Source organism: Rhipicephalus microplus, chromosome 3 (assembly GCF_043290135.1).
Source record: "Rhipicephalus microplus isolate Deutch F79 chromosome 3, USDA_Rmic, whole genome shotgun sequence".
Taxonomy (NCBI): Eukaryota; Metazoa; Arthropoda; class Arachnida; order Ixodida; family Ixodidae; genus Rhipicephalus; species Rhipicephalus microplus.
The window spans coordinates 58,155,190-58,178,086 of NC_134702.1; the positions used below are offsets into that span (position 1 = coordinate 58,155,190).

Sequence of the window (22,897 nt, forward strand, 5' to 3'; positions counted from 1 at the left end):
CTCCGTCCTCCGGGATAGCCGTGATCGTATAGTGGTTAGGACCTTGCGTTGTGGCCGCAATAACCCAGGTTCGAATCCTGGTCACGGCAAACTTTTTACCTCTTTTTTTTTACCAAGTCTCAGCTCTGCAAGGTTTTAACATGGTTTGTCAAAATGCTCAGATTCTCTCATTTCCGTCTTTCAGGGAGGGTTCTGCCACGGCTAGAACGAATAAACATGAAAAGAAAGCGACGGCGCAAAGGCGTGGGGGGAAAGAGGGAGAACCTGGATGGCCGAAGACAAAAGAAAACCCGTAAAAGCGCACTCAACGTTCTCTTTAGGTTGCCCAGCGAAACGCCCATTCTCCGTCCTCCGGGATAGCCGTGATCGTATAGTGGTTAGTACCTTGCTTTGTGGCCGCAGTAACCCAGGTTCGAATCCTGGTCACGGCAAAATTTTTACCTCTTTTTTTTACCAAGTCTCAGCTCTGCAAGGTTTTAACATGGTTTGTCAAAATGCTCAGATTCTCTCATTTCCGTCTTTCAGGGAGGGTTCTGCCACGGCTAGAACGAATAAACATGAAAAGAAAGCGACGGCGCAAAGGCGTGGGGGGAAAGAGGGAGAACCTGGATGGCCGAAGACAAAAGAAAACCCGTAAAAGCGCACTCAACGTTCTCTTTAGGTTGCCCAGCGAAACGCCCGTTCTCCGTCCTCCGGGATAGCCGTGATCGTATAGTGGTTAGTACCTTGCGTTGTGGCCGCAATAACCCAGGTTCGAATCCTGGTCACGGCAAACTTTTTACCTCTTTTTTTACCAAGTCTCAGCTCTGCAAGGTTTTAACATGGTTTGTCAAAATGCTCAGATTCTCTCATTTCCGTCTTTCAGGGAGGGTTCTGCCGCGGCTAGAACGAATAAACATGAAAAGAAAGCAACGGCGCAAAGGCGTGGGGGGAAAGAGGGAGAACCTGGATGGCCGAAGACAAAAGAAAACCCGTAAAAGAGCACTGAGCGTTCTCTTTAGGTTGCCCAGCGAAACGTCCGTTCTCCGTCCTCCGGGATAGCCGTGATCGTATAGTGGTTAGTACCTTGCGTTGTGGCTGCAATAACCCAGGTTCGAATCCTGGTCACGGCAAAATTTTTACCTCTTTTTTTTTACCAAGTCTCAGCTCTGCAAGGTTTTAACATGGTTTGTCAAAATGCTCAGATTCTCTCATTTCCGCCTTTCAGGGAGGGTTCTGCCGCGGCTAGAACGAATAAACATGAAAAGAAAGCAACGGCGCAAAGGCGTGGGGGGAAAGAGGGAGAACCTGGATGGCCGAAGACAAAAGAAAACCCGTAAAAGCACACTGAGCGTTCTCTTTAGGTTGCCCAGCGAAACGTCCGTTCTCCGTCCTCCGGGATAGCCGTGATCGTATAGTGGCTAGTACCTTGCGTTGTGGCCGCAATAACCCAGGTTCGAATCCTGGTCACGGCAAACTTTTTACCTCTTTTTTTTACCAAGTCTCAGCTCTGCAAGGTTTTGACATGGTTTGTCAAAATGCTCAGATTCTCTTATTTCCGTCTTTCAGGGAGGGTTCTGCCGCGGCTAGAACGAATAAACATGAAAAGAAAGCGACGGCGCAAAGGCGTGGGGAAAAGAGCGAAAAACTGGATGGCCGAAGACAAAAGAAAACCCGTAAAAGCGCACTCAACGTTCTCTTTAAGTTGCCCAGTGAAACGCCCATTCTCCGTCCTCCGGGATAGCCGTGATCGTATAGTGGTTAGTACCTTGCGTTGTGGCCGCAATAACCCAGGTTCGAATCCTGGTCACGGCAAACTTTTTACCTCTTTTTTTTTTACCATGTCGCAGCTCTGCACGGTTTTAACATGGTTTGTCACAATGCTCAGATTCTCTCATTTCCGTATTTCAGGGAGGGTTCTGCCGCGGCTAGAACGAATAAACATGAAAAGAAAGCGACGGCGCAAAGGCGTGGGGGGAAAGAGGGAGAACCTGGATGGCCGAAGACAAAAGAAAACCCGTAAAAGCGCACTCAACGTTCTCTTTAAGTTGCCCAGCGAAACGCCCATTCTCCGTCCTCCGGGATAGCCGTGATCGTATAGTGGTTAGTACCTTGCGTTGTGGCCGCAATAACCCAGGTTCGAATCCAGGTCACGGCAAAATTTTTACCTCTTTTTTTTTACCAAGTATCAGCTCTGCAAGGTTTTGACATTGTTTGTCACAATGCTCAGATTCTCTCATTTCCGTTTTTCAGGAAGGGTTCTGCCGTGGCTAGAACGAATAAATATGAAAAGAAAGCGACGGTGCAAAGGCGTGGGGGGAAAGAGGGAGAACCTGGATGGCCGAAGACAAAAGAAAACCCGTAAAAGCGCACTCAACGTTCTCTTTAAGTTGCCCAGCGAAACGCCCATTCTCCGTCCTCTGGGATAGCCGTGATCGTATAGTGGTTAGTACCTTGCGTTGTGGCCGCAATAACCCAGGTTCGAATCCTGGTCACGGCAAAATTCTTACCTCTTTTTTTTTTACCAAGTCTCAGCTCTGCAAGGTTTTAACATGGTTTGTCAAAATGCTCAAATTCTCTCATTTCCGTCTTTCAGGGAGGGTTCTGCCGCGGCTAGAACGAATAAACACGAAAAGAAAGCGACGGCGCAAAGGCGTGGGGGGAAAGAGGGAGAACCTGGATGGCCGAAGACAAAAGAAAACCCGTAAAAGCGCACTCAACGTTCTCTTTAAGTTGCCCAGCGAAACGCCCATTCTCCGTCCTCCGGGATAGCCGTGATCGTATAGTGGTTAGTACCTTGCGTTGTGGCCGCAATAACCCAGATTCGAATCCTGGTCACGGCAAAATTCTTACCTCTTTTTTTTACCAAGTCTCAGCTCTGCAAGGTTTTAACATGGTTTGTCAAAATGCTCAAATTCTCTCATTTCCGTCTTTCAGGGAGGGTTCTGCCGCGGTTAGAACGAATAAACATGAAAAGAAAGCGACGGCGCAAAGGCGTGGGGGAAAGAGCGAAAAACTGGATGGCCGAAGACAAAAGAAAACCCGTAAAAGCGCACTAAACGTTCTTTTTAAGTTGCCCAGCGAAACGCCCGTTCTCCGTCCTCCGGGATAGCCGTGATCGTATAGTGGTTAGTACCTTGCGTTGTGGCCGCCATAACCCAGGTTCGAATCCTGGTCACGGCAAAATTCTTACCTCTTTTTTTTACCAAGTCTCAGCTCTGCAAGGTTTTAACATGGTTTGTCAAAATGCTCAAATTCTCTCATTTCCGTCTTTCAGGGAGGGTTCTGCCGCGGCTAGAACGAATAAACACGAAAAGAAAGCGACGGCGCAAAGGCGTGGGGGGAAAGAGGGAGAACCTGGATGGCCGAAGACAAAAGAAAACCCGTAAAAGCGCACTAAACGTTCTTTTTAAGTTGCCCAGCGAAACGCCCGTTCTCCGTCCTCCGGGATAGCCGTGATCGTATAGTGGTTAGTACCTTGCGTTGTGGCCGCCATAACCCAGGTTCGAAGCCTGGTCACGGCAAAATTTTTACCTCTTTTTTTTACCATGTCTCAGCTCTGCGCGGTTTCAACATAGTTTGTCACAATGTTCAGATTTTCTCATGTCCGTCTTTCAAGAAGGGTTCTGCCGCGGCTAGAACGAATAAACATGAAAAGAAAACAACGGCGCAAAGGCGTGGGGTGAAAGCGAGAAACTGGATGACCGAAGACAAAAGAAAACCCGTAAAAGCGCACTGAGCGTTCTCTTTAGGTTGCCCAGCGAAACGCCCGTTCTCCGTCCTCCGGGATAGCCGTGATCGTATAGTGGTTAGTACCTTGCGTTGTGGCCGCAATAACCCAGGTTCGAAGCCTGGTCACGGCAAAATTTTTACCTCTTTTTTTACCATGTCGCCGCTCTGCACGGTTTTAACATGGTTTGTCACAATGCTCAGATTTTCTCATGTCCGTCTTTCAAGAAGGGTTCTGCCGCGGCTAGAACGAATAAATATGACAAGAAAACAACGGCGCAAAGGCGTGGGGTGAAAGCGAGAAACTGGATGACCGAAGACAAAAGAAAACTCGTAAAAGCGCACTGAGCGTTCTCTTTAGGTTGCCCAGCGAAACGCCCGTTCTCCGTCCTCCGGGATAGCCGTGATCGTATAGTGGTTAGTACCTTGCGTTGTGGCCGCAATAACCCAGGTTCGAAGCCTGGTCACGGCAAAATTTTTACCTCTTTTTTTACCATGTCTCAGCTCTGCACGGTTTCAACATAGTTTGTCACAATGTTCAGATTTTCTCATGTCCGTCTTTCAAGAAGGGTTCTGCCGCGGCTAGAACGAATAAACATGAAAAGGAAACAACGGCGCAAAGGCGTGGGGTGAAAGCGAGAAACTGGATGACCGAAGACAAAAGAAAACCCGTAAAAGCGCACTGAGCGTTCTCTTTAGGTTGCCCAGCGAAATGCCCGTTCTCCGTCCTCCGGGATAGCCGTGATCGTATAGTGGTTAGTACCTTGCGTTGTGGCCGCAATAACCCAGGTTCGAATCCTGGTCACGGCAAACTTTTTACCTCTTTTTTTACCATGTCGCCGCTCTGCACGGTTTTAACATGGTTTGTCACAATGCTCAGATTCTCTCATTTCCGTTTTTCAGGAAGGGTTCTGCCGTGGCTAGAACGAATAAACATGAAAACAAAGCGACGGCGCAAAGACGTGGGGGAAAGAGCGAGAAACTGGATGGCCGAAGACAAAAGAAAACTCGTAAAAGCGCACTCAACGTTCTCTTTAAGTTGCCCAGCGAAACGCCCATTCTCCGTCCTCCGGGATAGCCGTGATCGTATAGTGGTTAGTACCTTGCGTTGTGGCCGCAATAACCCAGTTTCGAATCCTGGTCACGGCAAACTTTTTACCTCTTTTTTTACCAAGTCTCAGCTCTGCAAGGTTTTAACATGGTTTGTCAAAATGCTCAGATTCTCTCATTTCCGTCTTTCAGGGAGGGTTCTGCCGCGGCTAGAACGAATAAACATGAAAAGAAAGCAACGGCGCAAAGGCGTGGGGGGAAAGAGGGAGAACCTGGATGGCCGAAGACAAAAGAAAACCCGTAAAAGCGCACTCAACGTTCTCTTTAAGTTGCCCAGTGAAACGCCCATTCTCCGTCCTCCGGGATAGCCGTGATCGTATAGTGGTTAGTACCTTGCGTTGTGGCCGCAATAACCCAGGTTCGAATCCTGGTCACGGCAAAATTTTTACCTCTTTTTTTTACCAAGTCTCAGCTCTGCAAGGTTTTAACATGGTTTGTCAAAATGCTCAGATTCTCTCATTTCCGTCTTTCAGGGAGGGTTCTGCCGCGGCTAGAACGAATAAACATGAAAAGAAAGCGACGGCGCAAAGGCGTGGGGGAAAGAGCGAAAAACTGGATGGCCGAAGACAACAGAAAACCCGTAAAAGCGCACTAAACGTTCTTTTTAAGTTGCCCAGCGAAACGCCCGTTCTCCGTCCTCCGGGATAGCCGTGATCGTATAGTGGTTAGTACCTTGCGTTGTGGCTGCAATAACCCAGGTTCGAATCCTGGTCACGGCAAAATTTTTACCTCTTTTTTTTTACCAAGTCTCAGCTCTGCAAGGTTTTAACATGGTTTGTCAAAATGCTCAGATTCTCTCATTTCCGTCTTTCAGGGAGGGTTCTGCCGCGGCTAGAACGAATAAACATGAAAAGAAAGCGACGGCGCAAAGGCGTGGGGGAAAGAGCGAAAAACTGGATGGCCGAAGACAACAGAAAACCCGTAAAAGCGCACTAAACGTTCTTTTTAAGTTGCCCAGCGAAACGCCCGTTCTCCGTCCTCCGGGATAGCCGTGATCGTATAGTGGTTAGTACCTTGCGTTGTGGCCGCAATAACCCAGGTTCGAATCCTGGTCACGGCAAAATTTTTACCTCTTTTTTTTTACCAAGTCTCAGCTCTGCAAGGTTTTAACATGGTTTGTCAAAATGCTCAGATTCTCTCATTTCCGTCTTTCAGGGAGGGTTCTGCCGCGGCTAGAACGAATAAACATGAAAAGAAAGCGACGGCGCAAAGGCGTGGGGGAAAGAGCGAAAAACTGGATGGCCGAAGACAACAGAAAACCCGTAAAAGCGCACTAAACGTTCTTTTTAAGTTGCCCAGCGAAACGCCCGTTCTCCGTCCTCCGGGATAGCCGTGATCGTATAGTGGTTAGTACCTTGCGTTGTGGCTGCAATAACCCAGGTTCGAATCCTGGTCACGGCAAAATTTTTACCTCTTTTTTTTTACCAAGTCTCAGCTCTGCAAGGTTTTAACATGGTTTGTCAAAATGCTCAGATTCTCTCATTTCCGTCTTTCAGGGAGGGTTCTGCCGCGGCTAGAACGAATAAACATGAAAAGAAAGCGACGGCGCAAAGGCGTGGGGGGAAAGAGGGAGAACCTGGATGGCCGAAGACAAAAGAAAACCCGTAAAAGCGCACTCAACGTTCTCTTTAAGTTGCCCAGTGAAACGCCCGTTCTCCGTCCTCCGGGATAGCCGTGATCGTATAGTGGTTAGTACCTTGCGTTGTGGCTGCAATAACCCAGGTTCGAATCCTGGTCACGGCAAAATTTTTACCTCTTTTTTTTTACCAAGTCTCAGCTCTGCAAGGTTTAACATGGTTTGTCAAAATGCTCAGATTCTCTCATTTCCGTCTTTCAGGGAGGGTTCTGCCGCGGCTAGAACGAATAAACATGAAAAGAAAGCGACGGCGCAAAGGCGTGGGGGAAAGAGCGAAAAACTGGATGGCCGAAGACAACAGAAAACCCGTAAAAGCGCACTAAACGTTCTCTTTAAGTTGCCCAGCGAAACGCCCGTTCTCCGTCCTCCGGGATAGCCGTGATCGTATAGTGGTTAGTACCTTGCGTTGTGGCTGCAATAACCCAGGTTCGAATCCTGGTCACGGCAAAATTTTTACCTCTTTCTTTTACCAAGTCTCAGCTCTGCAAGGTTTTAACATGGTTTGTCAAAATGCTCAGATTCTCTCATTTCCGTCTTTCAGGGAGGGTTCTGCCGCGGCTAGAACGAATAAACATGAAAAGAAAGCGACGGCGCTAAGGCGTGGGGGGAAAGAGGGAGAACCTGGATGGCCGAAGACAAAAGAAAACCCGTAAAAGCGCACTCAACGTTCTCTTTAAGTTGCCCAGTGAAACGCCCATTCTCCGTCCTCCGGGATAGCCGTGATCGTATAGTGGTTAGTACCTTGCTTTGTGGCCGCAGTAACCCAGGTTCGAATCCTGGTCACGGCAAAATTTTTACCTCTTTTTTTTACCAAGTCTCAGCTCTGCAAGGTTTTAACATGGTTTGTCAAAATGCTCAGATTCTCTCATTTCCGTCTTTCAGGGAGGGTTCTGCCACGGCTAGAACGAATAAACATGAAAAGAAAGCGACGGCGCAAAGGCGTGGGGGGAAAGAGGGAGAACCTGGATGGCCGAAGACAAAAGAAAACCCGTAAAAGCGCACTCAACGTTCTCTTTAGGTTGCCCAGCGAAACGCCCGTTCTCCGTCCTCCGGGATAGCCGTGATCGTATAGTGGTTAGTACCTTGCGTTGTGGCCGCAATAACCCAGGTTCGAATCCTGGTCACGGCAAACTTTTTACCTCTTTTTTTACCAAGTCTCAGCTCTGCAAGGTTTTAACATGGTTTGTCAAAATGCTCAGATTCTCTCATTTCCGTCTTTCAGGGAGGGTTCTGCCGCGGCTAGAACGAATAAACATGAAAAGAAAGCGACGGCGCAAAGGCGTGGGGGGAAAGAGGGAGAACCTGGATGGCCGAAGACAAAAGAAAACCCGTAAAAGCGCACTCAACGTTCTCTTTAAGTTGCCCAGTGAAACGCCCATTCTCCGTCCTCCGGGATAGCCGTGATCGTATAGTGGTTAGTACCTTGCGTTGTGGCCGCAATAACCCAGGTTCGAAGCCTGGTCACGGCAAAATTTTTACCTCTTTTTTTACCATGTCTCAGCTCTGCACGGTTTCAACATAGTTTGTCACAATGTTCAGATTTTCTCATGTCCGTCTTTCAAGAAGGGTTCTGCCGCGGCTAGAACGAATAAACATGAAAAGAAAGCGACGGCGCAAAGGCGTGGGGGAAAGAGCGAAAAACTGGATGGCCGAAGACAACAGAAAACCCGTAAAAGCGCACTCAACGTTCTCTTTAAGTTGCCCAGTGAAACGCCCATTCTCCGTCCTCCGGGATAGCCGTGATCGTATAGTGGTTAGTACCTTGCGTTGTGGCCGCAATAACCCAGGTTCGAAGCCTGGTCACGGCAAAATTTTTACCTCTTTTTTTACCATGTCTCAGCTCTGCACGGTTTCAACATAGTTTGTCACAATGTTCAGATTTTCTCATGTCCGTCTTTCAAGAAGGGTTCTGCCGCGGCTAGAACGAATAAACATGAAAAGAAAGCGACGGCGCAAAGGCGTGGGGGAAAGAGCGAAAAACTGGATGGCCGAAGACAACAGAAAACCCGTAAAAGCGCACTCAACGTTCTCTTTAAGTTGCCCAGTGAAACGCCCATTCTCCGTCCTCCGGGATAGCCGTGATCGTATAGTGGTTAGTACCTTGCGTTGTGGCCGCAATAACCCAGGTTCGAAGCCTGGTCACGGCAAAATTTTTACCTCTTTTTTTACCATGTCTCAGCTCTGCACGGTTTCAACATAGTTTGTCACAATGTTCAGATTTTCTCATGTCCGTCTTTCAAGAAGGGTTCTGCCACGGCTAGAACGAATAAACATGAAAAGAAAGCGACGGCGCAAAGGCGTGGGGGGAAAGAGGGAGAACCTGGATGGCCGAAGACGAAAGAAAACCCGTAAAAGCGCACTAAACGTTCTTTTTAAGTTGCCCAGTGAAACGCCCGTTCTCCGTCCTCCGGGATAGCCGTGATCGTATAGTGGTTAGTACCTTGCGTTGTGGCTGCAATAACCCAGGTTCGAATTCTGGTCACGGCAAAATTTTTACCTCTTTTTTTTTACCAAGTCTCAGCTCTGCAAGGTTTTAACATGGTTTGTCAAAATGCTCAGATTCTCTCATTTCCGTCTTTCAGGGAGGGTTCTGCCGCGGCTAGAACGAATAAACATGAAAAGAAAGCGACGGCGCAAAGGCGTGGGGGAAAGAGCGAAAAACTGGATGGCCGAAGACAACAGAAAACCCGTAAAAGCGCACTAAACGTTCTCTTTAAGTTGCCCAGTGAAACGCCCGTTCTCCGTCCTCCGGGATAGCCGTGATCGTATAGTGGTTAGTACATTGCGTTGTGGCCGCAATAACCCAGGTTCGAATCCTGGTCACGGCAAACTTTTTACCTCTTTTTTTTTACCATGTCGCAGCTCTGCACGGTTTTAACATGGTTTGTCACAATGCTCAGATTCTCTCATTTCCGTTTTTCAGGGAGGGTTCTGCCGCGGCTAGAACGAATAAACATGAAAAGAAAGCGACGGCGCAAAGGCGTGGGGGGAAAGAGGGAGAACATGGATGGCCGAAGACAAAAGAAAACCCGTAAAAGCGCACTCAACGTTCTCTTTAGGTTGCCCAGCGAAACGCCCATTCTCCGTCCTCCGGGATAGCCGTGATCGTATAGTGGATAGTACCTTGCGTTGTGGCCGCAATAACCCAGGTTCGAATCCAGGTCACGGCAAAATTTTTACCTCTTTTTTTTTTACCAAGTATCAGCTCTGCAAGGTTTTGACATTGTTTGTCACAATGCTCAGATTCTCTCATTTCCGTTTTTCAGGAAGGGTTCTGCCGTGGCTAGAACGAATAAATATGAAAAGAAAGCGACGGTGCAAAGGCGTGGGGGGAAAGAGGGAGAACCTGGATGGCCGAAGACAAAAGAAAACCCGTAAAAGCGCACTCAACGTTCTCTTTAAGTTGCCCAGCGAAACGCCCATTCTCCGTCCTCCGGGATAGCCGTGATCGTATAGTGGTTAGTACCTTGCGTTGTGGCCGCAATAACCCAGGTTCGAATCCTGGTCACGGCAAAATTCTTACCTCTTTTTTTTTTACCAAGTCTCAGCTCTGCAAGGTTTTAACATGGTTTGTCAAAATGCTCAAATTCTCTCATTTCCGTCTTTCAGGGAGGGTTCTGCCGCGGCTAGAACGAATAAACACGAAAAGAAAGCGACGGCGCAAAGGCGTGGGGGGAAAGAGGGAGAACCTGGATGGCCGAAGACAAAAGAAAACCCGTAAAAGCGCACTCAACGTTCTCTTTAAGTTGCCCAGCGAAACGCCCATTCTCCGTCCTCCGGGATAGCCGTGATCGTATAGTGGTTAGTACCTTGCGTTGTGGCCGCAATAACCCAGGTTCGAAGCCTGGTCACGGCAAAATTTTTACCTCTTTTTTTACCATGTCTCAGCTCTGCACGGTTTCAACATAGTTTGTCACAATGTTCAGATTCTCTCATGTCCGTCTTTCAGGGAGGGTTCTGCCGCGGTTAGAACGAATAAACATGAAAAGAAAGCGACGGCGCAAAGGCGTGGGGGAAAGAGCGAAAAACTGGATGGCCGAAGACAACAGAAAACCCGTAAAAGCGCACTAAACGTTCTTTTTAAGTTGCCCAGCGAAACGCCCGTTCTCCGTCCTCCGGGATAGCCGTGATCGTATAGTGGTTAGTACCTTGCGTTGTGGCCGCAATAACCCAGGTTCGAAGCCTGGTCACGGCAAAATTTTACCTCTTTTTTTACCATGTCTCAGCTCTGCACGGTTTCAACATAGTTTGTCACAATGTTCAGATTCTCTCATGTCCGTCTTTCAGGAAGGGTTCTGCCGCGGCTAGAACGAATAAACATGAAAAGAAAACAACGGCGCAAAGGCGTGGGATGAAAGCGAGAAACTGGATGACCGAAGACAAAAGAAAACTCGTAAAAGCGCACTGAGCGTTCTCTTTAGGTTGCCCAGCGAAACGCCCGTTCTCCGTCCTCCGGGATAGCCGTGATCGTATAGTGGTTAGTACCTTGCGTTGTGGCCGCAATAACCCAGGTTCGAAGCCTGGTCACGGCAATATTTTTACCTCTTTTTTTACCATGTCTCAGCTCTGCACGGTTTCAACATAGTTTGTCACAATGTTCAGATTCTCTCATGTCCGTCTTTCAGGAAGGGTTCTGCCGCGGCTAGAACGAATAAACATGAAAAGAAAACAACGGCGCAAAGGCGTGGGGTGAAAGCGAGAAACTGGATGACCGAAGACAAAAGAAAACTCGTAAAAGCGCACTGAGCGTTCTCTTTAGGTTGCCCAGCTAAACGCCCGTTCTCCGTCCTCCGGGATAGCCGTGATCGTATAGTGGTTAGTACCTTGCGTTGTGGCCGCCATAACCCAGGTTCGAAGCCTGGTCACGGCAAAATTTTTACCTCTTTTTTTTACCATGTCTCAGCTCTGCGCGGTTTCAACATAGTTTGTCACAATGTTCAGATTTTCTCATGTCCGTCTTTCAAGAAGGGTTCTGCCGCGGCTAGAACGAATAAACATGAAAAGAAAACAACGGCGCAAAGGCGTGGGGTGAAAGCGAGAAACTGGATGACCGAAGACAAAAGAAAACTCGTAAAAGCGCACTGAGCGTTCTCTTTAGGTTGCCCAGCGAAACGCCCGTTCTCCGTCCTCCGGGATAGCCGTGATCGTATAGTGGTTAGTACCTTGCGTTGTGGCCGCAATAACCCAGGTTCGAATCCTGGTCACGGCAAACTTTTTACCTCTTTTTTTACCATGTCGCCGCTCTGCACGGTTTTAACATGGTTTGTCACAATGCTCAGATTCTCTCATTTCCGTTTTTCAGGAAGGGTTCTGCCGTGGCTAGAACGAATAAACATGAAAACAAAGCGACGGCGCAAAGACGTGGGGGAAAGAGCGAGAAACTGGATGGCCGAAGACAAAAGAAAACTCGTAAAAGCGCACTCAACGTTCTCTTTAAGTTGCCCAGCGAAACGCCCATTCTCCGTCCTCCGGGATAGCCGTGATCGTATAGTGGTTAGGACCTTGCGTTGTGGCCGCAATAACCCAGGTTCGAATCCTGGTCACGGCAAACTTTTTACCTCTTTTTTTTTACCAAGTCTCAGCTCTGCAAGGTTTTAACATGGTTTGTCAAAATGCTCAGATTCTCTCATTTCCGTCTTTCAGGGAGGGTTCTGCCACGGCTAGAACGAATAAACATGAAAAGAAAGCGACGGCGCAAAGGCGTGGGGGGAAAGAGGGAGAACCTGGATGGCCGAAGACAAAAGAAAACCCGTAAAAGCGCACTCAACGTTCTCTTTAGGTTGCCCAGCGAAACGCCCATTCTCCGTCCTCCGGGATAGCCGTGATCGTATAGTGGTTAGTACCTTGCTTTGTGGCCGCAGTAACCCAGGTTCGAATCCTGGTCACGGCAAAATTTTTACCTCTTTTTTTTACCAAGTCTCAGCTCTGCAAGGTTTTAACATGGTTTGTCAAAATGCTCAGATTCTCTCATTTCCGTCTTTCAGGGAGGGTTCTGCCACGGCTAGAACGAATAAACATGAAAAGAAAGCGACGGCGCAAAGGCGTGGGGGGAAAGAGGGAGAACCTGGATGGCCGAAGACAAAAGAAAACCCGTAAAAGCGCACTCAACGTTCTCTTTAGGTTGCCCAGCGAAACGCCCGTTCTCCGTCCTCCGGGATAGCCGTGATCGTATAGTGGTTAGTACCTTGCGTTGTGGCCGCAATAACCCAGGTTCGAATCCTGGTCACGGCAAACTTTTTACCTCTTTTTTTACCAAGTCTCAGCTCTGCAAGGTTTTAACATGGTTTGTCAAAATGCTCAGATTCTCTCATTTCCGTCTTTCAGGGAGGGTTCTGCCGCGGCTAGAACGAATAAACATGAAAAGAAAGCAACGGCGCAAAGGCGTGGGGGGAAAGAGGGAGAACCTGGATGGCCGAAGACAAAAGAAAACCCGTAAAAGAGCACTGAGCGTTCTCTTTAGGTTGCCCAGCGAAACGTCCGTTCTCCGTCCTCCGGGATAGCCGTGATCGTATAGTGGTTAGTACCTTGCGTTGTGGCTGCAATAACCCAGGTTCGAATCCTGGTCACGGCAAAATTTTTACCTCTTTTTTTTTACCAAGTCTCAGCTCTGCAAGGTTTTAACATGGTTTGTCAAAATGCTCAGATTCTCTCATTTCCGCCTTTCAGGGAGGGTTCTGCCGCGGCTAGAACGAATAAACATGAAAAGAAAGCAACGGCGCAAAGGCGTGGGGGGAAAGAGGGAGAACCTGGATGGCCGAAGACAAAAGAAAACCCGTAAAAGCACACTGAGCGTTCTCTTTAGGTTGCCCAGCGAAACGTCCGTTCTCCGTCCTCCGGGATAGCCGTGATCGTATAGTGGCTAGTACCTTGCGTTGTGGCCGCAATAACCCAGGTTCGAATCCTGGTCACGGCAAACTTTTTACCTCTTTTTTTTACCAAGTCTCAGCTCTGCAAGGTTTTGACATGGTTTGTCAAAATGCTCAGATTCTCTTATTTCCGTCTTTCAGGGAGGGTTCTGCCGCGGCTAGAACGAATAAACATGAAAAGAAAGCGACGGCGCAAAGGCGTGGGGAAAAGAGCGAAAAACTGGATGGCCGAAGACAAAAGAAAACCCGTAAAAGCGCACTCAACGTTCTCTTTAAGTTGCCCAGTGAAACGCCCATTCTCCGTCCTCCGGGATAGCCGTGATCGTATAGTGGTTAGTACCTTGCGTTGTGGCCGCAATAACCCAGGTTCGAATCCTGGTCACGGCAAACTTTTTACCTCTTTTTTTTTTTACCATGTCGCAGCTCTGCACGGTTTTAACATGGTTTGTCACAATGCTCAGATTCTCTCATTTCCGTATTTCAGGGAGGGTTCTGCCGCGGCTAGAACGAATAAACATGAAAAGAAAGCGACGGCGCAAAGGCGTGGGGGGAAAGAGGGAGAACCTGGATGGCCGAAGACAAAAGAAAACCCGTAAAAGCGCACTCAACGTTCTCTTTAAGTTGCCCAGCGAAACGCCCATTCTCCGTCCTCCGGGATAGCCGTGATCGTATAGTGGTTAGTACCTTGCGTTGTGGCCGCAATAACCCAGGTTCGAATCCAGGTCACGGCAAAATTTTTACCTCTTTTTTTTTACCAAGTATCAGCTCTGCAAGGTTTTGACATTGTTTGTCACAATGCTCAGATTCTCTCATTTCCGTTTTTCAGGAAGGGTTCTGCCGTGGCTAGAACGAATAAATATGAAAAGAAAGCGACGGTGCAAAGGCGTGGGGGGAAAGAGGGAGAACCTGGATGGCCGAAGACAAAAGAAAACCCGTAAAAGCGCACTCAACGTTCTCTTTAAGTTGCCCAGCGAAACGCCCATTCTCCGTCCTCTGGGATAGCCGTGATCGTATAGTGGTTAGTACCTTGCGTTGTGGCCGCAATAACCCAGGTTCGAATCCTGGTCACGGCAAAATTCTTACCTCTTTTTTTTTTACCAAGTCTCAGCTCTGCAAGGTTTTAACATGGTTTGTCAAAATGCTCAAATTCTCTCATTTCCGTCTTTCAGGGAGGGTTCTGCCGCGGCTAGAACGAATAAACACGAAAAGAAAGCGACGGCGCAAAGGCGTGGGGGGAAAGAGGGAGAACCTGGATGGCCGAAGACAAAAGAAAACCCGTAAAAGCGCACTCAACGTTCTCTTTAAGTTGCCCAGCGAAACGCCCATTCTCCGTCCTCCGGGATAGCCGTGATCGTATAGTGGTTAGTACCTTGCGTTGTGGCCGCAATAACCCAGATTCGAATCCTGGTCACGGCAAAATTCTTACCTCTTTTTTTTACCAAGTCTCAGCTCTGCAAGGTTTTAACATGGTTTGTCAAAATGCTCAAATTCTCTCATTTCCGTCTTTCAGGGAGGGTTCTGCCGCGGTTAGAACGAATAAACATGAAAAGAAAGCGACGGCGCAAAGGCGTGGGGGAAAGAGCGAAAAACTGGATGGCCGAAGACAACAGAAAACCCGTAAAAGCGCACTAAACGTTCTTTTTAAGTTGCCCAGCGAAACGCCCATTCTCCGTCCTCCGGGATAGCCGTGATCGTATAGTGGTTAGTACCTTGCGTTGTGGCCGCCATAACCCAGGTTCGAAGCCTGGTCACGGCAAAATTTTTACCTCTTTTTTTTACCATGTCTCAGCTCTGCGCGGTTTCAACATAGTTTGTCACAATGTTCAGATTTTCTCATGTCCGTCTTTCAAGAAGGGTTCTGCCGCGGCTAGAACGAATAAACATGAAAAGAAAACAACGGCGCAAAGGCGTGGGGTGAAAGCGAGAAACTGGATGACCGAAGACAAAAGAAAACCCGTAAAAGCGCACTGAGCGTTCTCTTTAGGTTGCCCAGCGAAACGCCCGTTCTCCGTCCTCCGGGATAGCCGTGATCGTATAGTGGTTAGTACCTTGCGTTGTGGCCGCAATAACCCAGGTTCGAAGCCTGGTCACGGCAAAATTTTTACCTCTTTTTTTACCATGTCGCCGCTCTGCACGGTTTTAACATGGTTTGTCACAATGCTCAGATTTTCTCATGTCCGTCTTTCAAGAAGGGTTCTGCCGCGGCTAGAACGAATAAATATGACAAGAAAACAACGGCGCAAAGGCGTGGGGTGAAAGCGAGAAACTGGATGACCGAAGACAAAAGAAAACTCGTAAAAGCGCACTGAGCGTTCTCTTTAGGTTGCCCAGCGAAACGCCCGTTCTCCGTCCTCCGGGATAGCCGTGATCGTATAGTGGTTAGTACCTTGCGTTGTGGCCGCAATAACCCAGGTTCGAAGCCTGGTCACGGCAAAATTTTTACCTCTTTTTTTACCATGTCTCAGCTCTGCACGGTTTCAACATAGTTTGTCACAATGTTCAGATTTTCTCATGTCCGTCTTTCAAGAAGGGTTCTGCCGCGGCTAGAACGAATAAACATGAAAAGGAAACAACGGCGCAAAGGCGTGGGGTGAAAGCGAGAAACTGGATGACCGAAGACAAAAGAAAACCCGTAAAAGCGCACTGAGCGTTCTCTTTAGGTTGCCCAGCGAAATGCCCGTTCTCCGTCCTCCGGGATAGCCGTGATCGTATAGTGGTTAGTACCTTGCGTTGTGGCCGCAATAACCCAGGTTCGAATCCTGGTCACGGCAAACTTTTTACCTCTTTTTTTACCATGTCGCCGCTCTGCACGGTTTTAACATGGTTTGTCACAATGCTCAGATTCTCTCATTTCCGTTTTTCAGGAAGGGTTCTGCCGTGGCTAGAACGAATAAACATGAAAACAAAGCGACGGCGCAAAGACGTGGGGGAAAGAGCGAGAAACTGGATGGCCGAAGACAAAAGAAAACTCGTAAAAGCGCACTCAACGTTCTCTTTAAGTTGCCCAGCGAAACGCCCATTCTCCGTCCTCCGGGATAGCCGTGATCGTATAGTGGTTAGTACCTTGCGTTGTGGCCGCAATAACCCAGTTTCGAATCCTGGTCACGGCAAACTTTTTACCTCTTTTTTTACCAAGTCTCAGCTCTGCAAGGTTTTAACATGGTTTGTCAAAATGCTCAGATTCTCTCATTTCCGTCTTTCAGGGAGGGTTCTGCCGCGGCTAGAACGAATAAACATGAAAAGAAAGCAACGGCGCAAAGGCGTGGGGGGAAAGAGGGAGAACCTGGATGGCCGAAGACAAAAGAAAACCCGTAAAAGCGCACTCAACGTTCTCTTTAAGTTGCCCAGTGAAACGCCCATTCTCCGTCCTCCGGGATAGCCGTGATCGTATAGTGGTTAGTACCTTGCGTTGTGGCCGCAATAACCCAGGTTCGAATCCTGGTCACGGCAAAATTTTTACCTCTTTTTTTTACCAAGTCTCAGCTCTGCAAGGTTTTAACATGGTTTGTCAAAATGCTCAGATTCTCTCATTTCCGTCTTTCAGGGAGGGTTCTGCCGCGGCTAGAACGAATAAACATGAAAAGAAAGCGACGGCGCAAAGGCGTGGGGGAAAGAGCGAAAAACTGGATGGCCGAAGACAACAGAAAACCCGTAAAAGCGCACTCAACGTTCTTTTTAAGTTGCCCAGCGAAACGCCCGTTCTCCGTCCTCCGGGATAGCCGTGATCGTATAGTGGTTAGTACCTTGCGTTGTGGCCGCAATAACCCAGGTTCGAATCCTGGTCACGGCAAAATTTTTACCTCTTTTTTTTACCAAGTCTCAGCTCTGCAAGGTTTTAACATGGTTTGTCAAAATGCTCAGATTCTCTCATTTCCGTCTTTCAGGGAGGGTTCTGCCGCGGCTAGAACGAATAAACATGAAAAGAAAGCGACGGCGCAAAGGCGTGGGGGAAAGAGCGAAAAACTGGATGGCCGAAGACAACAGAAAACCCGTAAAAGCGCACTCAACGTTCTCTTTAAGTTGCCCAGTGAAACGCCCATTCTCCGTCCTCCGGGATAGCCGTGATCGTATAGTGGTTAGTACCTTGCGTTGTGGCTGCAATAACCCAGGTTCGAATCCTGGTCACGGCAAAATTTTTACCTCTTTTTTTTTACCAAGTCTCAGCTCTGCAAGGTTTTAACATGGTTTGTCAAAATGCTCAGATTCTCTCATTTCCGTCTTTCAGGGAGGGTTCTGCCGCGGCTAGAACGAATAAACATGAAAAGAAAGCGACGGCGCAAAGGCGTGGGGGAAAGAGCGAAAAACTGGATGGCCGAAGACAACAGAAAACCCGTAAAAGCGCACTAAACGTTCTTTTTAAGTTGCCCAGCGAAACGCCCGTTCTCCGTCCTCCGGGATAGCCGTGATCGTATAGTGGTTAGTACCTTGCGTTGTGGCTGCAATAACCCAGGTTCGAATCCTGGTCACGGCAAAATTTTTACCTCTTTTTTTTTACCAAGTCTCAGCTCTGCAAGGTTTTAACATGGTTTGTCAAAATGCTCAGATTCTCTCATTTCCGTCTTTCAGGGAGGGTTCTGCCGCGGCTAGAACGAATAAACATGAAAAGAAAGCGACGGCGCAAAGGCGTGGGGGAAAGAGCGAAAAACTGGATGGCCGAAGACAACAGAAAACCCGTAAAAGCGCACTAAACGTTCTCTTTAAGTTGCCCAGCGAAACGCCCGTTCTCCGTCCTCCGGGATAGCCGTGATCGTATAGTGGTTAGTACCTTGCGTTGTGGCTGCAATAACCCAGGTTCGAATCCTGGTCACGGCAAAATTTTTACCTCTTTCTTTTACCAAGTCTCAGCTCTGCAAGGTTTTAACATGGTTTGTCAAAATGCTCAGATTCTCTCATTTCCGTCTTTCAGGGAGGGTTCTGCCGCGGCTAGAACGAATAAACATGAAAAGAAAGCGACGGCGCTAAGGCGTGGGGGGAAAGAGGGAGAACCTGGATGGCCGAAGACAAAAGAAAACCCGTAAAAGCGCACTCAACGTTCTCTTTAAGTTGCCCAGTGAAACGCCCATTCTCCGTCCTCCGGGATAGCCGTGATCGTATAGTGGTTAGTACCTTGCTTTGTGGCCGCAGTAACCCAGGTTCGAATCCTGGTCACGGCAAAATTTTTACCTCTTTTTTTTACCAAGTCTCAGCTCTGCAAGGTTTTAACATGGTTTGTCAAAATGCTCAGATTCTCTCATTTCCGTCTTTCAGGGAGGGTTCTGCCACGGCTAGAACGAATAAACATGAAAAGAAAGCGACGGCGCAAAGGCGTGGGGGGAAAGAGGGAGAACCTGGATGGCCGAAGACAAAAGAAAACCCGTAAAAGCGCACTCAACGTTCTCTTTAGGTTGCCCAGCGAAACGCCCGTTCTCCGTCCTCCGGGATAGCCGTGATCGTATAGTGGTTAGTACCTTGCGTTGTGGCCGCAATAACCCAGGTTCGAATCCTGGTCACGGCAAACTTTTTACCTCTTTTTTTACCAAGTCTCAGCTCTGCAAGGTTTTAACATGGTTTGTCAAAATGCTCAGATTCTCTCATTTCCGTCTTTCAGGGAGGGTTCTGCCGCGGCTAGAACGAATAAACATGAAAAGAAAGCGACGGCGCAAAGGCGTGGGGGGAAAGAGGGAGAACCTGGATGGCCGAAGACAAAAGAAAACCCGTAAAAGCGCACTCAACGTTCTCTTTAAGTTGCCCAGTGAAACGCCCATTCTCCGTCCTCCGGGATAGCCGTGATCGTATAGTGGTTAGTACCTTGCGTTGTGGCCGCAATAACCCAGGTTCGAAGCCTGGTCACGGCAAAATTTTTACCTCTTTTTTTACCATGTCTCAGCTCTGCACGGTTTCAACATAGTTTGTCACAATGTTCAGATTTTCTCATGTCCGTCTTTCAAGAAGGGTTCTGCCGCGGCTAGAACGAATAAACATGAAAAGAAAGCGACGGCGCAAAGGCGTGGGGGAAAGAGCGAAAAACTGGATGGCCGAAGACAACAGAAAACCCGTAAAAGCGCACTCAACGTTCTCTTTAAGTTGCCCAGTGAAACGCCCATTCTCCGTCCTCCGGGATAGCCGTGATCGTATAGTGGTTAGTACCTTGCGTTGTGGCCGCAATAACCCAGGTTCGAAGCCTGGTCACGGCAAAATTTTTACCTCTTTTTTTACCATGTCTCAGCTCTGCACGGTTTCAACATAGTTTGTCACAATGTTCAGATTTTCTCATGTCCGTCTTTCAAGAAGGGTTCTGCCGCGGCTAGAACGAATAAACATGAAAAGAAAGCGACGGCGCAAAGGCGTGGGGGAAAGAGCGAAAAACTGGATGGCCGAAGACAACAGAAAACCCGTAAAAGCGCACTCAACGTTCTCTTTAAGTTGCCCAGTGAAACGCCCATTCTCCGTCCTCCGGGATAGCCGTGATCGTATAGTGGTTAGTACCTTGCGTTGTGGCCGCAATAACCCAGGTTCGAAGCCTGGTCACGGCAAAATTTTTACCTCTTTTTTTACCATGTCTCAGCTCTGCACGGTTTCAACATAGTTTGTCACAATGTTCAGATTTTCTCATGTCCGTCTTTCAAGAAGGGTTCTGCCACGGCTAGAACGAATAAACATGAAAAGAAAGCGACGGCGCAAAGGCGTGGGGGGAAAGAGGGAGAACCTGGATGGCCGAAGACAACAGAAAACCCGTAAAAGCGCACTCAACGTTCTCTTTAAGTTGCCCAGTGAAACGCCCATTCTCCGTCCTCCGGGATAGCCGTGATCGTATAGTGGTTAGTACCTTGCGTTGTGGCCGCAATAACCCAGGTTCGAAGCCTGGTCACGGCAAAATTTTTACCTCTTTTTTTACCATGTCTCAGCTCTGCACGGTTTCAACATAGTTTGTCACAATGTTCAGATTTTCTCATGTCCGTCTTTCAAGAAGGGTTCTGCCGCGGCTAGAACGAATAAACATGAAAAGAAAGCGACGGCGCAAAGGCGTGGGGGAAAGAGCGAAAAACTGGATGGCCGAAGACAACAGAAAACCCGTAAAAGCGCACTCAACGTTCTCTTTAAGTTGCCCAGTGAAACGCCCGTTCTCCGTCCTCCGGGATAGCCGTGATCGTATAGTGGTTAGTACCTTGCGTTGTGGCTGCAATAACCCAGGTTCGAATCCTGGTCACGGCAAAATTTTTACCTCTTTTTTTTTACCAAGTCTCAGCTCTGCAAGGTTTTAACATGGTTTGTCAAAATGCTCAGATTCTCTCATTTCCGTCTTTCAGGGAGGGTTCTGCCGCGGCTAGAACGAATAAACATGAAAAGAAAGCGACGGCGCAAAGGCGTGGGGGAAAGAGCGAAAAACTGGATGGCCGAAGACAACAGAAAACCCGTAAAAGCGCACTAAACGTTCTCTTTAAGTTGCCCAGCGAAACGCCCGTTCTCCGTCCTCCGGGATAGCCGTGATCGTATAGTGGTTAGTACCTTGCGTTGTGGCTGCAATAACCCAGGTTCGAATTCTGGTCACGGCAAAATTTTTACCTCTTTTTTTTTACCAAGTCTCAGCTCTGCAAGGTTTTAACATGGTTTGTCAAAATGCTCAGATTCTCTCATTTCCGTCTTTCAGGGAGGGTTCTGCCGCGGCTAGAACGAATAAACATGAAAAGAAAGCGACGGCGCAAAGGCGTGGGGGAAAGAGCGAAAAACTGGATGGCCGAAGACAACAGAAAACCCGTAAAAGCGCACTAAACGTTCTCTTTAAGTTGCCCAGCGAAACGCCCGTTCTCCGTCCTCCGGGATAGCCGTGATCGTATAGTGGTTAGTACCTTGCGTTGTGGCTGCAATAACCCAGGTTCGAATCCTGGTCACGGCAAAATTTTTACCTCTTTCTTTTACCAAGTCTCAGCTCTGCAAGGTTTTAACATGGTTTGTCAAAATGCTCAGATTCTCTCATTTCCGTCTTTCAGGGAGGGTTCTGCCGCGGCTAGAACGAATAAACATGAAAAGAAAGCGACGGCGCAAAGGCGTGGGGGAAAGAGCGAAAAACTGGATGGCCGAAGACAACAGAAAACCCGTAAAAGCGCACTAAACGTTCTTTTTAAGTTGCCCAGCGAAACGCCCGTTCTCCGTCCTCCGGGATAGCCGTGATCGTATAGTGGTTAGTACCTTGCGTTGTGGCTGCAATAACCCAGGTTCGAATCCTGGTCACGGCAAAATTTTTACCTCTTTTTTTTTACCAAGTCTCAGCTCTGCAAGGTTTTAACATGGTTTGTCAAAATGCTCAGATTCTCTCATTTCCGTCTTTCAGGGAGGGTTCTGCCGCGGCTAGAACGAATAAACATGAAAAGAAAGCGACGGCGCTAAGGCGTGGGGGGAAAGAGGGAGAACCTGGATGGCCGAAGACAAAAGAAAACCCGTAAAAGCGCACTCAACGTTCTCTTTAAGTTGCCCAGTGAAACGCCCATTCTCCGTCCTCCGGGATAGCCGTGATCGTATAGTGGTTAGTACCTTGCTTTGTGGCCGCAGTAACCCAGGTTCGAATCCTGGTCACGGCAAAATTTTTACCTCTTTTTTTTACCAAGTCTCAGCTCTGCAAGGTTTTAACATGGTTTGTCAAAATGCTCAGATTCTCTCATTTCCGTCTTTCAGGGAGGGTTCTGCCACGGCTAGAACGAATAAACATGAAAAGAAAGCGACGGCGCAAAGGCGTGGGGGGAAAGAGGGAGAACCTGGATGGCCGAAGACAAAAGAAAACCCGTAAAAGCGCACTCAACGTTCTCTTTAGGTTGCCCAGCGAAACGCCCGTTCTCCGTCCTCCGGGATAGCCGTGATCGTATAGTGGTTAGTACCTTGCGTTGTGGCCGCAATAACCCAGGTTCGAATCCTGGTCACGGCAAACTTTTTACCTCTTTTTTTACCAAGTCTCAGCTCTGCAAGGTTTTAACATGGTTTGTCAAAATGCTCAGATTCTCTCATTTCCGTCTTTCAGGGAGGGTTCTGCCGCGGCTAGAACGAATAAACATGAAAAGAAAGCGACGGCGCAAAGGCGTGGGGGGAAAGAGGGAGAACCTGGATGGCCGAAGACAAAAGAAAACCCGTAAAAGCGCACTCAACGTTCTCTTTAAGTTGCCCAGTGAAACGCCCATTCTCCGTCCTCCGGGATAGCCGTGATCGTATAGTGGTTAGTACCTTGCGTTGTGGCCGCAATAACCCAGGTTCGAAGCCTGGTCACGGCAAAATTTTTACCTCTTTTTTTACCATGTCTCAGCTCTGCACGGTTTCAACATAGTTTGTCACAATGTTCAGATTTTCTCATGTCCGTCTTTCAAGAAGGGTTCTGCCGCGGCTAGAACGAATAAACATGAAAAGAAAGCGACGGCGCAAAGGCGTGGGGGGAAAGAGCGAAAAACTGGATGGCCGAAGACAACAGAAAACCCGTAAAAGCGCACTAAACGTTCTCTTTAAGTTGCCCAGTGAAACGCCCATTCTCCGTCCTCCGGGATAGCCGTGATCGTATAGTGGTTAGTACCTTGCGTTGTGGCCGCAATAACCCAGGTTCGAATCCTGGTCACGGCAA

At 48.3% G+C, this 22,897-nt stretch overlaps 1 protein-coding gene and 35 non-coding genes across 37 annotated transcripts in view; 35 read left to right on the forward strand and 1 right to left on the reverse strand.

Annotated features, from left to right (window-relative positions):
• Positions 1 to 22,897, reverse strand: part of Sarm (sterile alpha and armadillo motif) — a 264,254-nt gene that overhangs the window by 188,477 nt on the left and 52,880 nt on the right. The window lies entirely within an intron of this gene.
• On the forward strand, positions 18 to 89 carry TRNAH-GUG (transfer RNA histidin (anticodon GUG)). The gene has a single exon. It is a non-coding gene; the product is annotated as a tRNA-His (tRNA).
• Positions 701 to 772, forward strand: TRNAH-GUG (transfer RNA histidin (anticodon GUG)). The gene has a single exon. It is a non-coding gene; the product is annotated as a tRNA-His (tRNA).
• Positions 1,041 to 1,112, forward strand: TRNAH-GUG (transfer RNA histidin (anticodon GUG)). Its single transcript has one exon. It is a non-coding gene; the product is annotated as a tRNA-His (tRNA).
• TRNAH-GUG (transfer RNA histidin (anticodon GUG)) lies at positions 1,383 to 1,454 on the forward strand. The gene has a single exon. It is a non-coding gene; the product is annotated as a tRNA-His (tRNA).
• Positions 1,723 to 1,794, forward strand: TRNAH-GUG (transfer RNA histidin (anticodon GUG)). The gene has a single exon. It is a non-coding gene; the product is annotated as a tRNA-His (tRNA).
• TRNAH-GUG (transfer RNA histidin (anticodon GUG)) lies at positions 2,408 to 2,479 on the forward strand. The gene has a single exon. It is a non-coding gene; the product is annotated as a tRNA-His (tRNA).
• Positions 4,447 to 4,518, forward strand: TRNAH-GUG (transfer RNA histidin (anticodon GUG)). The gene has a single exon. It is a non-coding gene; the product is annotated as a tRNA-His (tRNA).
• TRNAH-GUG (transfer RNA histidin (anticodon GUG)) lies at positions 5,126 to 5,197 on the forward strand. The gene has a single exon. It is a non-coding gene; the product is annotated as a tRNA-His (tRNA).
• TRNAH-GUG (transfer RNA histidin (anticodon GUG)) lies at positions 5,466 to 5,537 on the forward strand. Its single transcript has one exon. It is a non-coding gene; the product is annotated as a tRNA-His (tRNA).
• Positions 5,807 to 5,878, forward strand: TRNAH-GUG (transfer RNA histidin (anticodon GUG)). Its single transcript has one exon. It is a non-coding gene; the product is annotated as a tRNA-His (tRNA).
• Positions 6,148 to 6,219, forward strand: TRNAH-GUG (transfer RNA histidin (anticodon GUG)). Its single transcript has one exon. It is a non-coding gene; the product is annotated as a tRNA-His (tRNA).
• TRNAH-GUG (transfer RNA histidin (anticodon GUG)) lies at positions 6,490 to 6,561 on the forward strand. The gene has a single exon. It is a non-coding gene; the product is annotated as a tRNA-His (tRNA).
• Positions 6,830 to 6,901, forward strand: TRNAH-GUG (transfer RNA histidin (anticodon GUG)). The gene has a single exon. It is a non-coding gene; the product is annotated as a tRNA-His (tRNA).
• On the forward strand, positions 7,512 to 7,583 carry TRNAH-GUG (transfer RNA histidin (anticodon GUG)). The gene has a single exon. It is a non-coding gene; the product is annotated as a tRNA-His (tRNA).
• On the forward strand, positions 9,211 to 9,282 carry TRNAH-GUG (transfer RNA histidin (anticodon GUG)). Its single transcript has one exon. It is a non-coding gene; the product is annotated as a tRNA-His (tRNA).
• On the forward strand, positions 9,896 to 9,967 carry TRNAH-GUG (transfer RNA histidin (anticodon GUG)). The gene has a single exon. It is a non-coding gene; the product is annotated as a tRNA-His (tRNA).
• Positions 11,592 to 11,663, forward strand: TRNAH-GUG (transfer RNA histidin (anticodon GUG)). The gene has a single exon. It is a non-coding gene; the product is annotated as a tRNA-His (tRNA).
• On the forward strand, positions 11,931 to 12,002 carry TRNAH-GUG (transfer RNA histidin (anticodon GUG)). Its single transcript has one exon. It is a non-coding gene; the product is annotated as a tRNA-His (tRNA).
• TRNAH-GUG (transfer RNA histidin (anticodon GUG)) lies at positions 12,614 to 12,685 on the forward strand. The gene has a single exon. It is a non-coding gene; the product is annotated as a tRNA-His (tRNA).
• On the forward strand, positions 12,954 to 13,025 carry TRNAH-GUG (transfer RNA histidin (anticodon GUG)). Its single transcript has one exon. It is a non-coding gene; the product is annotated as a tRNA-His (tRNA).
• TRNAH-GUG (transfer RNA histidin (anticodon GUG)) lies at positions 13,296 to 13,367 on the forward strand. The gene has a single exon. It is a non-coding gene; the product is annotated as a tRNA-His (tRNA).
• On the forward strand, positions 13,636 to 13,707 carry TRNAH-GUG (transfer RNA histidin (anticodon GUG)). The gene has a single exon. It is a non-coding gene; the product is annotated as a tRNA-His (tRNA).
• TRNAH-GUG (transfer RNA histidin (anticodon GUG)) lies at positions 14,322 to 14,393 on the forward strand. The gene has a single exon. It is a non-coding gene; the product is annotated as a tRNA-His (tRNA).
• Positions 16,020 to 16,091, forward strand: TRNAH-GUG (transfer RNA histidin (anticodon GUG)). The gene has a single exon. It is a non-coding gene; the product is annotated as a tRNA-His (tRNA).
• TRNAH-GUG (transfer RNA histidin (anticodon GUG)) lies at positions 16,699 to 16,770 on the forward strand. The gene has a single exon. It is a non-coding gene; the product is annotated as a tRNA-His (tRNA).
• Positions 17,039 to 17,110, forward strand: TRNAH-GUG (transfer RNA histidin (anticodon GUG)). The gene has a single exon. It is a non-coding gene; the product is annotated as a tRNA-His (tRNA).
• Positions 17,379 to 17,450, forward strand: TRNAH-GUG (transfer RNA histidin (anticodon GUG)). Its single transcript has one exon. It is a non-coding gene; the product is annotated as a tRNA-His (tRNA).
• On the forward strand, positions 17,720 to 17,791 carry TRNAH-GUG (transfer RNA histidin (anticodon GUG)). Its single transcript has one exon. It is a non-coding gene; the product is annotated as a tRNA-His (tRNA).
• TRNAH-GUG (transfer RNA histidin (anticodon GUG)) lies at positions 18,061 to 18,132 on the forward strand. The gene has a single exon. It is a non-coding gene; the product is annotated as a tRNA-His (tRNA).
• Positions 18,743 to 18,814, forward strand: TRNAH-GUG (transfer RNA histidin (anticodon GUG)). Its single transcript has one exon. It is a non-coding gene; the product is annotated as a tRNA-His (tRNA).
• TRNAH-GUG (transfer RNA histidin (anticodon GUG)) lies at positions 20,440 to 20,511 on the forward strand. Its single transcript has one exon. It is a non-coding gene; the product is annotated as a tRNA-His (tRNA).
• Positions 21,122 to 21,193, forward strand: TRNAH-GUG (transfer RNA histidin (anticodon GUG)). Its single transcript has one exon. It is a non-coding gene; the product is annotated as a tRNA-His (tRNA).
• On the forward strand, positions 21,462 to 21,533 carry TRNAH-GUG (transfer RNA histidin (anticodon GUG)). Its single transcript has one exon. It is a non-coding gene; the product is annotated as a tRNA-His (tRNA).
• On the forward strand, positions 22,145 to 22,216 carry TRNAH-GUG (transfer RNA histidin (anticodon GUG)). Its single transcript has one exon. It is a non-coding gene; the product is annotated as a tRNA-His (tRNA).
• TRNAH-GUG (transfer RNA histidin (anticodon GUG)) lies at positions 22,825 to 22,896 on the forward strand. Its single transcript has one exon. It is a non-coding gene; the product is annotated as a tRNA-His (tRNA).